This window comes from Pseudorasbora parva, chromosome 21 (genome assembly GCF_024679245.1).
Source record: "Pseudorasbora parva isolate DD20220531a chromosome 21, ASM2467924v1, whole genome shotgun sequence".
In the NCBI taxonomy this organism is placed as follows: Eukaryota; Metazoa; Chordata; class Actinopteri; order Cypriniformes; family Gobionidae; genus Pseudorasbora; species Pseudorasbora parva.
Window position 1 is genome coordinate 17,358,069 of NC_090192.1, and position 13,569 is coordinate 17,371,637.

A 13,569-nucleotide genomic window follows, 5' to 3' on the forward strand; every position below is an offset into this window, starting at 1 on the left:
CCCCGGGAGGGGCATGTGTTGCCAGCTGGCTGTGAGCAGGGGCCTCGGGGCCTGCCTGCGAACAGTCCCTTCAGACGAAGAAGCTGGTGTCATGTTTGCAAGGCGCCCTTAAATACTTCCTGGTCGCACCTTGATGACATCATAGGCTGTCGCCGGTCAATAGGATTGCTGTGATTCGATAGTAGCTCAGACACCGGTAACACTGGAGGGGTTCCCCGTAGTGTCAAGCTGACGCAGCGTCTTGTTCCCTGTTCTCAGGGAACTAAGGTTACAGTCGTAACCGGGGACATTTTACTTACAAGTCAGATGGTTCATAGAGCTAGACAGCCATCAGAATCTAGGAACATAAACAATGTGTCACAGAGCCAACAATAAGTTGTAACTTATACAATGTCGATCAGGTACAGGTTTATTAGAAATAAATAAACTAGAGCAGAGGTGAAAATGAAGCAAAAAAATAGATTAATATACAGGATATACAATATATATACTAGAATTTATGTTTAGGTTTTACAGATGCATGGTTATATACGTGGTCAATACTTAGTATACTATGAAAGATCAAACATGTTTGAAATAGCGCATGTGAGTGACGTCACCGATTAACATAAAGTGCAAACTGTTTGGTTTCCCTTCATTCAATGACATTCCTTTCATTCAACCATTGACAAATGGCCAGCAAAACATTTACAAAACCTCTTATCTACACATAATATGTGATTAAAAGCCCAAACTTTCATAAAAAATGAGCTCAGGGCTATAGTTAGCCTACCTCTTAGTTAGCCTAACGGTTAAGACGCTAAAAGACTTTTTCCGAAGACACTAAACCATTTCTACCAGTAAGACTCGGGGAGAAATATATTAACAATAGTGCATTTATTAACAGCTCAGCAAGCTGATAGTGTACAGAGTCATTTTGGCGTAGGCCCCGTCTGAAGAGCATAATCCGAGGGTCTCGGATCTGCAATTTCTGCCTGAAGACGAGGGCAGGGGCGCAGCCGACCCCCCGGCAGGGTATGGACAGGGCCATCCTGGTGGTGGTGGGGAGGATGGGGGTAATCGTCACTTCAGTATCTGCGAACTCAAACATGTGTAAGTACAAAGCCTTTATACCGTGAGCATGAGAATATCATTGGATTAGAGTGAAGGCATTAAGTGACATAGTAATTGAGTCTTCCCAGCAGAATTTATGCTAAAGCTTTCATTTCTACCAGAAAGACTCAGGGAGAAATATCCCAGCCAACACACCCATGTGGGGCCCAAAGGGGTTGCACATGGGCTGATATCTGGGGCCCACCTGGTCTACCCAACTGGGACCCAGCTAATTTTGTCCTCAGTTTCCATGGAGGCCCCACATGGGTTTGCCCAGAAGGGTTGATGGTGGGTATCTTGATGGGCTCATACCGGGCCCATATGGGTAACCCAGGTAGAACCCATTCGGGGCTTACATGGGTTTGCCCAGATGGGTTCAAGATGGGTCTCTTGATGGGCTCATACTAGGCCCATATGGGTAACCCAGGTAGCACCCATTTGGGGCCTACATGGGTCTGCCCATATGGGCTGATGACGGGACCCAGATAGGTGTAATGTTGGGCTCTTATGGGCCATAATGGGTATATATATGGGCTTGCACATTTTCTGTTTGGCTTACCTTATTTTACAGTAAACCCTGTAATACAAACATTATATGTAATCCACTAAACTACATTCAAATGTTAAAGGTATTCAATGAACTGAAACCAGTTTATGCTTTACATTATTAATCAAGGTTTATTAGGAACAATTCAAATATGACTATTATAACATTTATAACTTTATAACACAAAAATATCAACAATAAAAAATGTATACATTAAAATGAAGCTCCTGACAAACTTAATTTGACATAAACTGCATATCTGAACACTCAAAAATAATGTATTTCACAAACAAAATGGAACAAAAAAAATAAATAGTGCAGCTCCTCACTCCTCTGTCATCGGCCTCCCAACGAACCTTTGAAAAGACAAAATAAATTAAATCAACCATTGTTCCACTTTTTTTATTCCCCTTTTCACACTTTTGGGACCCCACATGAAGTTGGTCTAGATCAGAAGTTTGTAAATCTGCCCTGAAATACCCTCAGCACTGAACATACTGGCTGCGCAAAAAAGTACATTTTGACCAACTTTTACCACTTTTGAAGTAATTTTGATGAGAAATTAGTATTGTAGAAAATACATGCTGTTACCAATGCTCTTTCTGTTTTGTTGTAGATCATTAAACCATTGTGCTGCCTCATAAGTCTGTCCGAAATCAGTTTTGTGAGGTACCTTAGTATCTGAGCGCTGCCTGTTAAGTCGTTGACTGATAGGTCGGAGAGGCAACGAGTCAGCTGCATAAGTTGTCAGATGCAGCCTTTGTATGTCTTCCTCATCTAATACATCTGATTCATCTTATCAGCTTATTATAGAAGACCTGAGATTATGCAAGACCTGAAGTGGGTATGCAGAGCTGACAGATTCCAGGACAAGTCACTGTAACAAGTTACTCTACACTGCGTGCAGATTTTCAGGCACGTTGATTTTCTGATCATATTTTTTATCAGGCATTCCAAATCACATCAATCTTAATAGCTACTATTCTTTTTGTATTTAATCATTTATGAGTGATATATAATTGAAAAAAAAAAAAAAAAAAGATCAGTAAAATCAACGTCCCTCATCTGCACTGTATGTAACAGCACTCAAATGGTAAAACAATTTTGAATTCATATTGATATGCACTATCATTCTTATCTTTTTATAGTTTTTATTACCATTTAAAACCAAGCAAGTCTTAAATTATTTACCCATCTTGCTGTCCACCACGTGCCCTCACAGTGCGGTGTCCTCCCCTGTCCCTGGCACCGATTAGCCACTTTGACACTGCCTTTTCTGCGTCTCTTCTGGTAATTAGAGTTTGTAAGCACATTTTTTTCAAGCTTCCTGTAAAATATATAAAGAGCATTAAAGTGGGATTAAATTCCAACAAAAAGGAGTTATCTGCACTTTGACATTTTTCAGGAAATAAAATAATGGTGTCAGATATAATATCTGCTATACACAAATGGTTTCTGTGGATTTTAACAAAAGTGACAAGAGCAACATTTTAACATAGATTAATCAATATCCAATTTATACAGTAAACACTATGGTCTTATTTTGCATTTATTACATTTCTGTTCCTGAATTCTACACTCTCAGAAACAAGGTACAGTGGAGGTGAAATTTTGTTCCTTGGGGAACAAAACAAATAACTGTACCTTTAAAAGGTACACAATTAGTCTTTAGGGTACAATTATACCATTGTTTTCCTCAGTTCGGTCCTAGTGAGTCGCTGTCCTGCAGAGTTCCAAGCCTGAAACACATCTATAGAAGCTCTTATTGAGAATTAACAGGTCTAGATGTTGATGTTTTATTAAAAAAAGTTTGGTCACCATTATGGTGATCAGTGTTTCATTTAGGCAGGCAGTTTGACTTGGAATTTTAGGTGAGTTTGTGGTTTTGTTACAGTGTAAACAAAACACAATTTTTTTATGGCTTATTTTGTTTTGAACAATTATCATAAAGAATAATGTTTGACTAAACATCACTTAATACCAAAAATAACACATAATATTCACCAATAATACACCTGACATTCTGAATTTTGATTTTTAAAAACATTCTAAGGGGGAAACATTTAGACGCACATTTATATCAAGAATCAGCATATGAATCTCAACAATGGTGACATACTTAATGCTGCAATGCATGCTAGGAGCCACACGTTTTTACACTATGGTGGCTTAGAAGGGATTGAGCTAAACTCTGGAGGACATCAAATCTCTAAGGACTGAATTTACCTATACCTAACTTAGCTATGACTTACCTATACCTCCACTTGTACCTTAAAAGGTACAATTTTGTACTCTTTTTGTTTTTTGTTTTTTTTGACAGCGTACTGTTAGACCTAACTGAATTTGTAACTTTTGTTCTATTGTATTTATCTATGCTTAACTATTTATGCTTAACTATTTAATCTTATTATATTAATAATACTTAACTTGTATTAGTTCACCTGTGTTTAATTATGTTGGAATTGTATTATTTATTTTTAAGAAAACATACAGTCTTGTTCAAAATAATAGCAGTACAATGGCCCTCATTTATCAAAAGTGCGTACACCAAATTTCCAGCGTACACCTTGCGTACACCCAAACCCACGGTGACTTTGAGATTTATCAATATGGACGTTGGCGTACGGCACGCTCAAATCCTACGCCAGCTCAGGAGGTGGTGTACGCACGTTTGAGTTAGTGGGAAAATGCGCAGAAAAACAATTCCTAACACCACAAAACGCACTGACAAGATATGCTATATGACCCACTGTTAAAAACCACAACAACAACATTTAGTGTTTATTTTTGTGTAACATGAGCGTCAATGTTTAATTTGTGTGACTTTACCAAAGTGTTTGATCTGTAGGCATATGTATTCCTCCAGTCGCGAGCCTGTGCGCTTTATCTGACGTTTCAGGCCCGCGCCTGGCTCAGCAGCTGCGCACGGACTGGGACTAAAATAATTCAGACTGACAAAATAATAAAAATGGCCTTCTTCTTTTAAATAATAATAAAATCAATAAAACGGCATTTTCTTCTAAATAACAAGCGTCATTAAGAATAATAATCATAATAATAATAAGAAGAATCTTACAAATGTAATTAGCCTATTAATGTGAATGAATCTTACTCCACATCACATCATCATCACTATTGTACACCCTAATACATGTGCCGTGATACGAAATTAAATGCTAATTGTTTCAAAACGTGCTGTAAAATAATGCATTGTGATGGTAATTTATCATCCAAACAGCTATTTAAACTGCTGGAGTGCGCTTCTCAACCTCCACACTAACAGTAGCTACTCGTAATTTGGGTCCATATTTTGTTTTTGTGAGCGCCTTTATTCCCACTCTTTAAACTCCCAAATAAAACAATTTCGGGTTTTTTTCCACTTCCCTGGTGAGGGTCTCGATGGGCGCATCTCAATCATCTCAATAGTTCAGTAGTCAGGGCACTGATCAGGGAGTCAGCCCGTTGACTTATGTCCTAATCAGTGCCCTGACTAGTGGACTAGTGAGATGATTGAGCACGCCCGATCTCCACGTCGGAGAAGTTTCGCTTCTTTGCCGTCTTCTGTTTGTCCATGGCGTAAAATGAGGGCGTGCGGGAGGCAGAGACTTGAATATATAGGGGCGTGTTATTCTAATGACGATCGTTTTCAGCCGCGGGATTTATCAAGGGCAAGTATTGCGTACACCTGAATTGCAGAGGTGCGCACAGTTTCATAAATCAGGCGGCGAGAGGAGTGTAAGCATAATCTTACGCCAACATATACACCCGTTTCTACGCAAGATTGATAAATGAGGGCCAATGTGACTAACCAGAATAATCAAGGTTTTTTGTATTTTTTTTATTGCTACGTGGCAAACAAGTTACCAGTAGGTTCAGTAGATTCTCAGAAAACAAATGAGACCCAGCATTCATTATATGCAAGCTCTTAAGGCTGTGCAATTGGGCAATTAGTTGAATTAGTTGAAAGGGGTGTGTTCAAAAAAATAGCAGTGTGGCATTCAATCACTGAGGTCATCAATTTTGTGAAGAAACAGGTGTGAATCAGGTGGCCCCTATTTAAGGATGAAGCCAACACTTGTTGAACATGCATTTGAAAGCTGAGGAAAATGGGTCGTTCAAGACATTGTTCAGAAGAACAGCGTACTTTGATTAAAAAGTTGATTAGAGAGGGGAAAACCTATAAAGAGGTGCAAAAAATGATACACTGTAAAAAAATATTTGTTGACTTAACTTAATATATTTTGTTATCTTTTTGCATTGGTTTTTTTAAGTTTCTCTTACTTATTTGGATAAGTTATCTGAACTAATTCCATTTAGTAATAAAAACTTCCCCTTTAGTTTTCTGAACTTAAATGTTCTAGTCATCATAACTTCACTTCAGTTTTCTGAACTTAAATGTTCTAGTCATCATAACTTCACTTCAGTTTTCTGAACTTAAATGTTCTAGTCATCATAACTTCACTTCAGTTTTCTGAACTTAAATGTTCTAGTCATCATAACTTCACGTTAGTTGGTTGCAAAGCTGCTTTAATAAGTATTAATTGCATTACTATATTGATTTGTAAATTACATTTGATTTAGAATAAAACCTATAGCAAATTAAAATCACAGCAACACATATCAGTACACATTTATATTTATTGCAAAAACAAACACCAAAAACAACCTCACAAAAGGTCTGAAATGTCCTTTCTTCAGAAAATTGCAAAAAGAATAAACGGCACAGACTGTTAAACACCTCTGATTTGGCTTTATACCATTTTAATTTAAACTTAATTTAAGTTCATTTTAATCAACAATGTGTAAGCTCTCAAGCTTCAGTACATTTATCAATGAGCATAAACAGCACATATGCACCAGTGTTACATTACTGCATTTTTTTCAGCTTTGCAGCTCTCCCCAACCATTAAACCTAGATTAAAAATAAAAATAAAATAAAAAGTTGGATAACCTCATAGCTCGAGCCCAAACAGTGTGGCAAAGGCATTTAGGGCATCTTCTAGATCCATGACCACAATCTCCGTCTAGTATGACATCCACATCCACAACATCATCTGGGAAGGCACTATCATGTCTGATGTCCTCACTCATGGTCAAGATGCCCTACATTAACCCCATGAACAATGTCTCTCTCATCATCATCTGACTGGAAAAAAATGAGACACAGATACAAATTTTAAGTGGTGCTGTCATAAAATATTTATTCAAACATACATTAAATACTAAAGAACAGCAATACAATAACTATGCAATATAGTAAATATACTTTTTCTAGCTGACAGAATATTTTTTCTGAGGTAAATGTGACATGACATTCCTTAAAAGTTGAAACACTGCGATTACATGAGACAATACAGATTTCATACATTGTACTGTATCTTTAAACATATTCTCTGATGTTCATACATGTTTATTTCATGCTGTATCTACTAGTAAAGTGCAATATTCAAATGCAAAAAAGCAACAAAAACAACATTTAAAACCTCTGTCATATTAAAGGGTTAGTTCACCCAAAAGTGAGAATTAGCCCATGATTTACTCACCCTCAAGCCATCCTAGGTGCATTACATTCTTGTTTCAGACGAATACAAATCACAGGGCTTGACATTAAGCATGTCCATGTGCTTGTCCTTCGGACAAGTAAATCGTTCATTCACTTGGCCAAATAAAAAATGTGCTTGTCTGGAAAAAAGTTCGATATTTTTTTGTTTTTCCGTGCGTGTGTGCGTTGTAAATATAATTTATTCTGAAGCAATATTCTCCCCAGTGTTCAATCAGCTTTGACATATTTAAATATGCATATTTGTGATTTAAAAAAAAAAAATTGAATCATTTGAAATGTAGAATATTATTACCTTTTATAAAGGGAATTTCCCCCCTAATCTTATTAAATAAAGGCTCTGCTTCAGGTTTCATTCTATATTGTTAAATTTGATCAATACATTAAATTAAAATAAGACAATATAAGGGCTGTTACCAATCAAATAAAATAATTTACACTGAAAAATCACAACTACATTAAATAATGTTTTGAGATTTGTAGTTTTGAATAGACAAATACAAATGTTAGAAAGTATGTTTAAACATGAAACTAAACCTCCAGTAGGTGGCAGCAGGTGGCCCTCTTAATGAGTGAGCCATTGAGTCGTTCATTCAAACGATTCATTCAAACACTGAATCGTTCAGTTGCTGTGAGACGCGTTACGGTTCTGCTGTGAACGATTTTCGCTGCTGAAATAGAACAAACACACTCAATATTGCATCTAAAATGTAAGTGACTAAGTGAATGTTAATGTAATGTTTATGGAACCTTCATATGAAATCAGAGTCACTTTCTGTCGTGATTGTATTCAGGAAACAGCTTAAATGGCTCTAGTGTTGTAATTTCTCCTCGAGAGGCTGCACGAGTGTCAACAGCGCAAACTTGTTATCGTCATTTCATCATATATTACTATCCACTATCGATCGCCACTTACACTAAATTAATGCACAATCATTCTTGCATTTTGGTGATTCGCTAACGTTAGTTTATTTTTTGTTTTAATCAGGCCCTTGTCCATCGGGCAAGTAAAATTCTCTTTCACTTGTCCCTGACAAGCGTTAATGACGAGCCCTGAATCAGTTATATTAAAAAAAGTTCTTGCTAATCCAAAAATTATAAATGGCAGTGAATGGCTGCCCAAATTTTTAAGCCCAGAAAAAAAGTGCATCTATCCCAGGGCTCGACATTAACGCTTGTGGATTTTTCGAAGGGACAAGTGAAAGAGAATTTTACTTGCCCGATGGACCTGATTAAAACAAAAAATAGCTAGCGAATCACCAAAATGCAAGAATGATTGTGCATTAATTTAGTGTAAGTGGCGATTGATAGTGGATAATAATATATAATGAACTGACGATAACAAGGTCGCGCTGTTGACACTTGTGCAGCCTCTAGAGAAGACATTACAACACTTGACCTGTTTTCCTGAATACCACCACGACTGAAAATGACACTGACTTCATATGACAGTTCATAGCAAAACAATTAATTAATATTCACTTAAATTAACATTCCCTTAAGGTCACTTACATTTAAGAAGCAATATTTAATGTTTTGTTCTATTTCAGCAGTGAAAATCATTCAGAGCAGAACCGCAACACGTCACAGCAACATGTGTGTTACTGAACGATTCAGCGTTTGAATGAATCGTTTGAATGAACGACTCAATGACTCACTCATTAAAACTGCCACCTGCTACCACCTACTGGAGGTTTGGTTTGATGTTTAAACATTATTGGTCTATCCAAAAATACAAATTTCAAAACATTATTTAATGCAAATTAAATTTTTCAGTGTAAATTATTTAATGTGATTGGTAACAGCCCTTATAGTGTCTTATTTTAAATTAATGTATAGATCAAATTTTACAATATAAAATGAAACCTGAAGCATAGCCTATATTTAATAAGATTAGAGGGGAAATGCCCTTTATATAAGGTAAAAAATAATAATTAAAAAATTCACAAATATGCAGATTTAAATATGTCAAAGCTGATTGAATACTGGTCAGCATATTGCTTCAGAATAAATTCTATTTAAAACACACACACACAAAATATCAAACTTTTTTCTGGACAAGCACATGAACATGCTTAATGTCAAGCCCTGTATCCATTATAAAAATAATCCAGAAGGCTCCGGGGGGTTAATAAAGGCTTCTGGCGGACCGCCTTCAACTTACGAATTAAGTGTAATGCCTCTCGAAGTTCAAAAGGTTTACGCCACGTCCGACGTCATCGTCGCGGCAATTACGTTTTTTTTTACACCATGTCCGATGCCGTCGCTGCGCCAGTTGCGTTTTTCTTCCCCTCTACATCCGACGACATAGCCATGCCAGTTACACTTTTTCCGTAACTTTAATACGGAAGGCCGTCCCGCCAGAAGCTACATATTTTACATTATAACTTGTTAAATATGGATTTTTTTTTTTACACAAACCCATCGATTCACATCAGAATGTCTTCATTCCTCCAGGGGGGAGCCATGTGGATTACTTTTACAATGGATGGATGCACTTTTTTCTGGGCTTAAAAATTTGGACTGCCATTCACTGCCATTTATAATGCTTTAGATTTTTTTAAATATAACTCTGATTGTATTCGTCTGGAATACACCTAGTATGGCTTGAGGGTGAGTAAATCATGAGGTAATTTTCCTTTTTGGGTGAACTTACCCTTTAATAGTTATTTATTTTACCTGTATCGATTCAAACTCACATTTAATAATTTTCAAGGAGTTTCATGAAACTTATCTGTATCTGATGGCGATCTGAGAGAGAGACCATGCAGTGAAGCGAGATGTAGTTTCATCCGATCCGTAAACCAGTTCAGTTTCTTGTCAAGGAGCAATAGATAAAAACATAAAAAAAACACACACAAAAAAAAAAAAAAAAAAAAAAAAAACATTTTATAGGCTTATTGACAACATGTTGCAATGTTTACACTGTACAATGACTCAATGTGATTTAACCCTTAAAGACCTAGAACATTTTTGGGGCGCCTGATGTGCCTCTACTTTTCTTTGTTTTTCTCCCCCATTCTAGCAGTTATCATCAAGTGCTATATATCATTTTAAACAGGAGAACCTGAAGTTTCCATCTAGCTCATTTGATGTCCCAATTTTACATTTATTTATTCTGAGAATGGATTAAATTAATATAATTTCAAGAAAAATGGCAGCAAAAATGTGATGTTTTTACTGTGAACTCGAACAGAACTTCATGAAGTTTGGATTTTTTCCTTTAGAAAGTTAGACTTGGTTGTTTTACACTTCCAGATAAAATTTTGTATACATGTAACAATCCCTCAGCAAGTTATAGCCATTTATTATAACATTATTCTAGGCGTTTCTAGGTTTTTGAGTGAAAACAGGTGTATTTTATTGACTGATAATGTGTCCTAAAAAGTTCAAGTAATAAAGTAAATAGAAAGATTGTTATATAATAACAGCACTGAAACAAACATTTTTCTTCATAGAAATATATTATAATTTGAACATGAAAAACAAACGCAAACAATACATCAAGTTGTGACAAGAAACCGTGAAAAAAAATATACTGAGGCTACTTTAACATGTGGGCGGCTATTTTCATAAACGGACATTTCAACCTCTCTGCACATAATCTTCTCAAACACAAATTGAGGAAAATATAATAGTGAAAATTGTGTAAAACACAAACTACATACATATAGAGAAATATACTGGCTGTGCTCTGAGAGAGGGCGCTTTGCACGCGTTTATTTCTGTTTGGTTTCATGATGCATGCAAATTCACACCCACATTCATTTTTCAGAGAAACGTGATTCGTGGTTCAAAAGACCAAACACTGTGTTTATTGGTTGAATTGATCAAAGTTTCAACGAATCTGGGCATAGGGGGGTGGGACTAATAAATAAATAAAAAATTCTGTTTGGCTCAGGGGAACAACCCACGTGTGTTTCCTGGACAAATCAATGCTGCATATTTTGTTGACGCATCCACGCTGACTACGGAGCCTCTGAATGATCAATCGCGAGACATATTATATCTATGGAAAGCAGAGATTCTCCTCTTTACGGTGCAGTTTACAGCATACAGATTGGATTAGCGGTTTAAAAGTTATTAAACATTTTAGAACGATCGTTATTTTTAGTCAATGCTGCATATTTTGATGACGCATCGATGCTGACTACCGAGCCCCTGAATGATCAATCGCGAGACATATTATACCTTTAGAAAGCGGAGATTCTCCTCTTTACGGTGCAGTTTACAGCATACAGATTGGATTTGCGGTTTAAAAGTTATTAAACATTTTAGAACGATAGTTATTTTTAGCCGCGGGCGGCTGTCTCGGTCTTTAAGGGTTAATTAGGGCTGAATACTTCAAATTTCACAATTTGATATGATTTAAATTCATACAGTTAATATTTACCAGAAATTGCAGCAAATATAGTGAAACTGCTGTCCACCAACAACCATTCGAACAAATAGACGGCGCGAGTTGTTGAGAGCTCCATGAACCCCGCGAGGTAAAAGCGTGTAACGTTAGGAACTCTGTATTTCAACGGCTCTGGGAGCACAACACACACACGCACACACACACAAATATAATTATAAAACAATATAATGTCATAAATACACTTTGTAGATGAGGTTAAACACGTAACTTACTTTGTGTTATCTTGGTTAAAAGTAAACTCCATGTCTGCACTGCACGGTGAGTCATGTCCCCTGAGAGAAAAGTTTTGGCTTCTTTAAACGCGCACAGCATATAAGTTACATATTGGTATAAATCAATAAATTATGAAAAACAAATGGAAAATGAGATAAAACACTTACTTTATAATATTTCCCTGTAAAAAAGTTCTCTCGCCTCAGTCGCCTGTTTCTATCCTCCGCTCTGCACCGCGAGTCAAAGAAGATATCTCTAAGTTTAGGTGCGCACGGACACACGGACACACACACAAACACACACACCATCCTACCACAATATAATGTTATAAACTTCATACTGTTAATGAGATAAAACACTATGCCGGTGTAAACACTACTCATTTGCTCAGCATTGCGATTGAATGGAAATGGTGTCTGGTCTGTCAGTCGGTGGGGGAGGGGATACGGGGACCCGCGCATACAGCACGTGCATTTCCTGGATGTACATAATTATCCTCTCCGCCAGATGGCGCTGTTTTCACTAGCCGTGTTAATACAAAAACTCTTTACTCATTGACTCCTTGAATTAAGACTTGGTTTATATGGTGTGGAATGGTACGTATTAAATACGGTAAGTTAAATAAATGTGCTCATATCTATATAATTAGAGTGTTTTATATAAATCAGCTGCACATAGTAGATTAAGTTTAGTTTACTGTAGTTAAATAAATAGACTAAAGTATAATTGGAGTAAAATCCAGAACAGTTCAACTTATGTTTTTAAGTTAAAACAACAATTATACTTGTTCATTCAACAGAAAATCTAGTGTAGTTATTTCAACATATGTTTTTGAGTTAAAACAACAATTATACTTGTTCACTTAACTTTCAGTCTAGTTGAGGACAAGAAAACTTAAAATGCCTTGTTGTCTGGACAATCTAGTTATCTCTACTGAAAAAAATTTGTTGAAATAACAAAATCGCAAAAAAATTTTTTACAGTGTAGGCTGTTCAGCTAAAATGATCTCCAATGCCTTAAAATGGAGAGCAAAACCAGAGAGACGAAGAAAACGGAAGACAACCATCAAAATGGATAGAAGAATAACCAGAATGGCAAAGGCTCAGCCAATGATCACCTCCAGGATGATCAAAGACAGTCTGGAGTTACCTGTAAGTACTGTGACAGTTAGAAGACGTCTGTGTGAAGCTAATCTATTTTCAAGAATCCCCCGCAAAGTCCCTCTGTTAAAAAAAAGGCATGTGCAGAAGAGGTTACAATTTGCCAAAGAACACATCAACTGGCCTAAAGAGAAATGGAGGAACATTTTGTGGACTGATGAGAGTAAAATTGTTCTTTTTGGGTCCAAGGGCCACAGGCAGTTTGTGAGACGACCCCCAAACTCTGAATTCAAGCCACAGTACACAGTGAAGACAGTGAAGCATGGAGGTGCAAGCATCATGATATGGGCATGTTTCTCCTACTATGGTGTTGGGCCTATTTATCGCATACCAGGGATCATGGATCAGTTTGCATATGTTAAAATACTTGAAGAGGTCATGTTGCCCTATGCTGAAGAGGACATGCCCTTGAAACGGTTGTTTCAACAAGACAATGACCCAAAACACACTAGTAAACGGGCAAAGTCTTGGTTCCAAACCAACAAAATTAATGTTATGGAGTGGCCAGCCCAATCTCCAGACCTTAATCCAATTGAGAACTTGTGGGTTGATATCAAAAATGCTGTTTCTGAAGCAA

General features: G+C 36.8%; 1 long non-coding RNA gene across 1 annotated transcript; it reads right to left on the bottom strand.

Annotated features, from left to right (window-relative positions):
• Positions 1-11,614: 11,614 nt before the first annotated feature.
• On the bottom strand, positions 11,615-12,115 carry LOC137055385 (uncharacterized). Its single transcript, XR_010899999.1, has 3 exons — positions 12,000-12,115; positions 11,832-11,891; positions 11,615-11,730 (listed from the first exon to the last, which is right to left on the bottom strand). It is a non-coding gene; the product is annotated as an uncharacterized lncRNA (long non-coding RNA).
• Between the last annotated feature and the right edge of the window lie 1,454 nt (positions 12,116-13,569).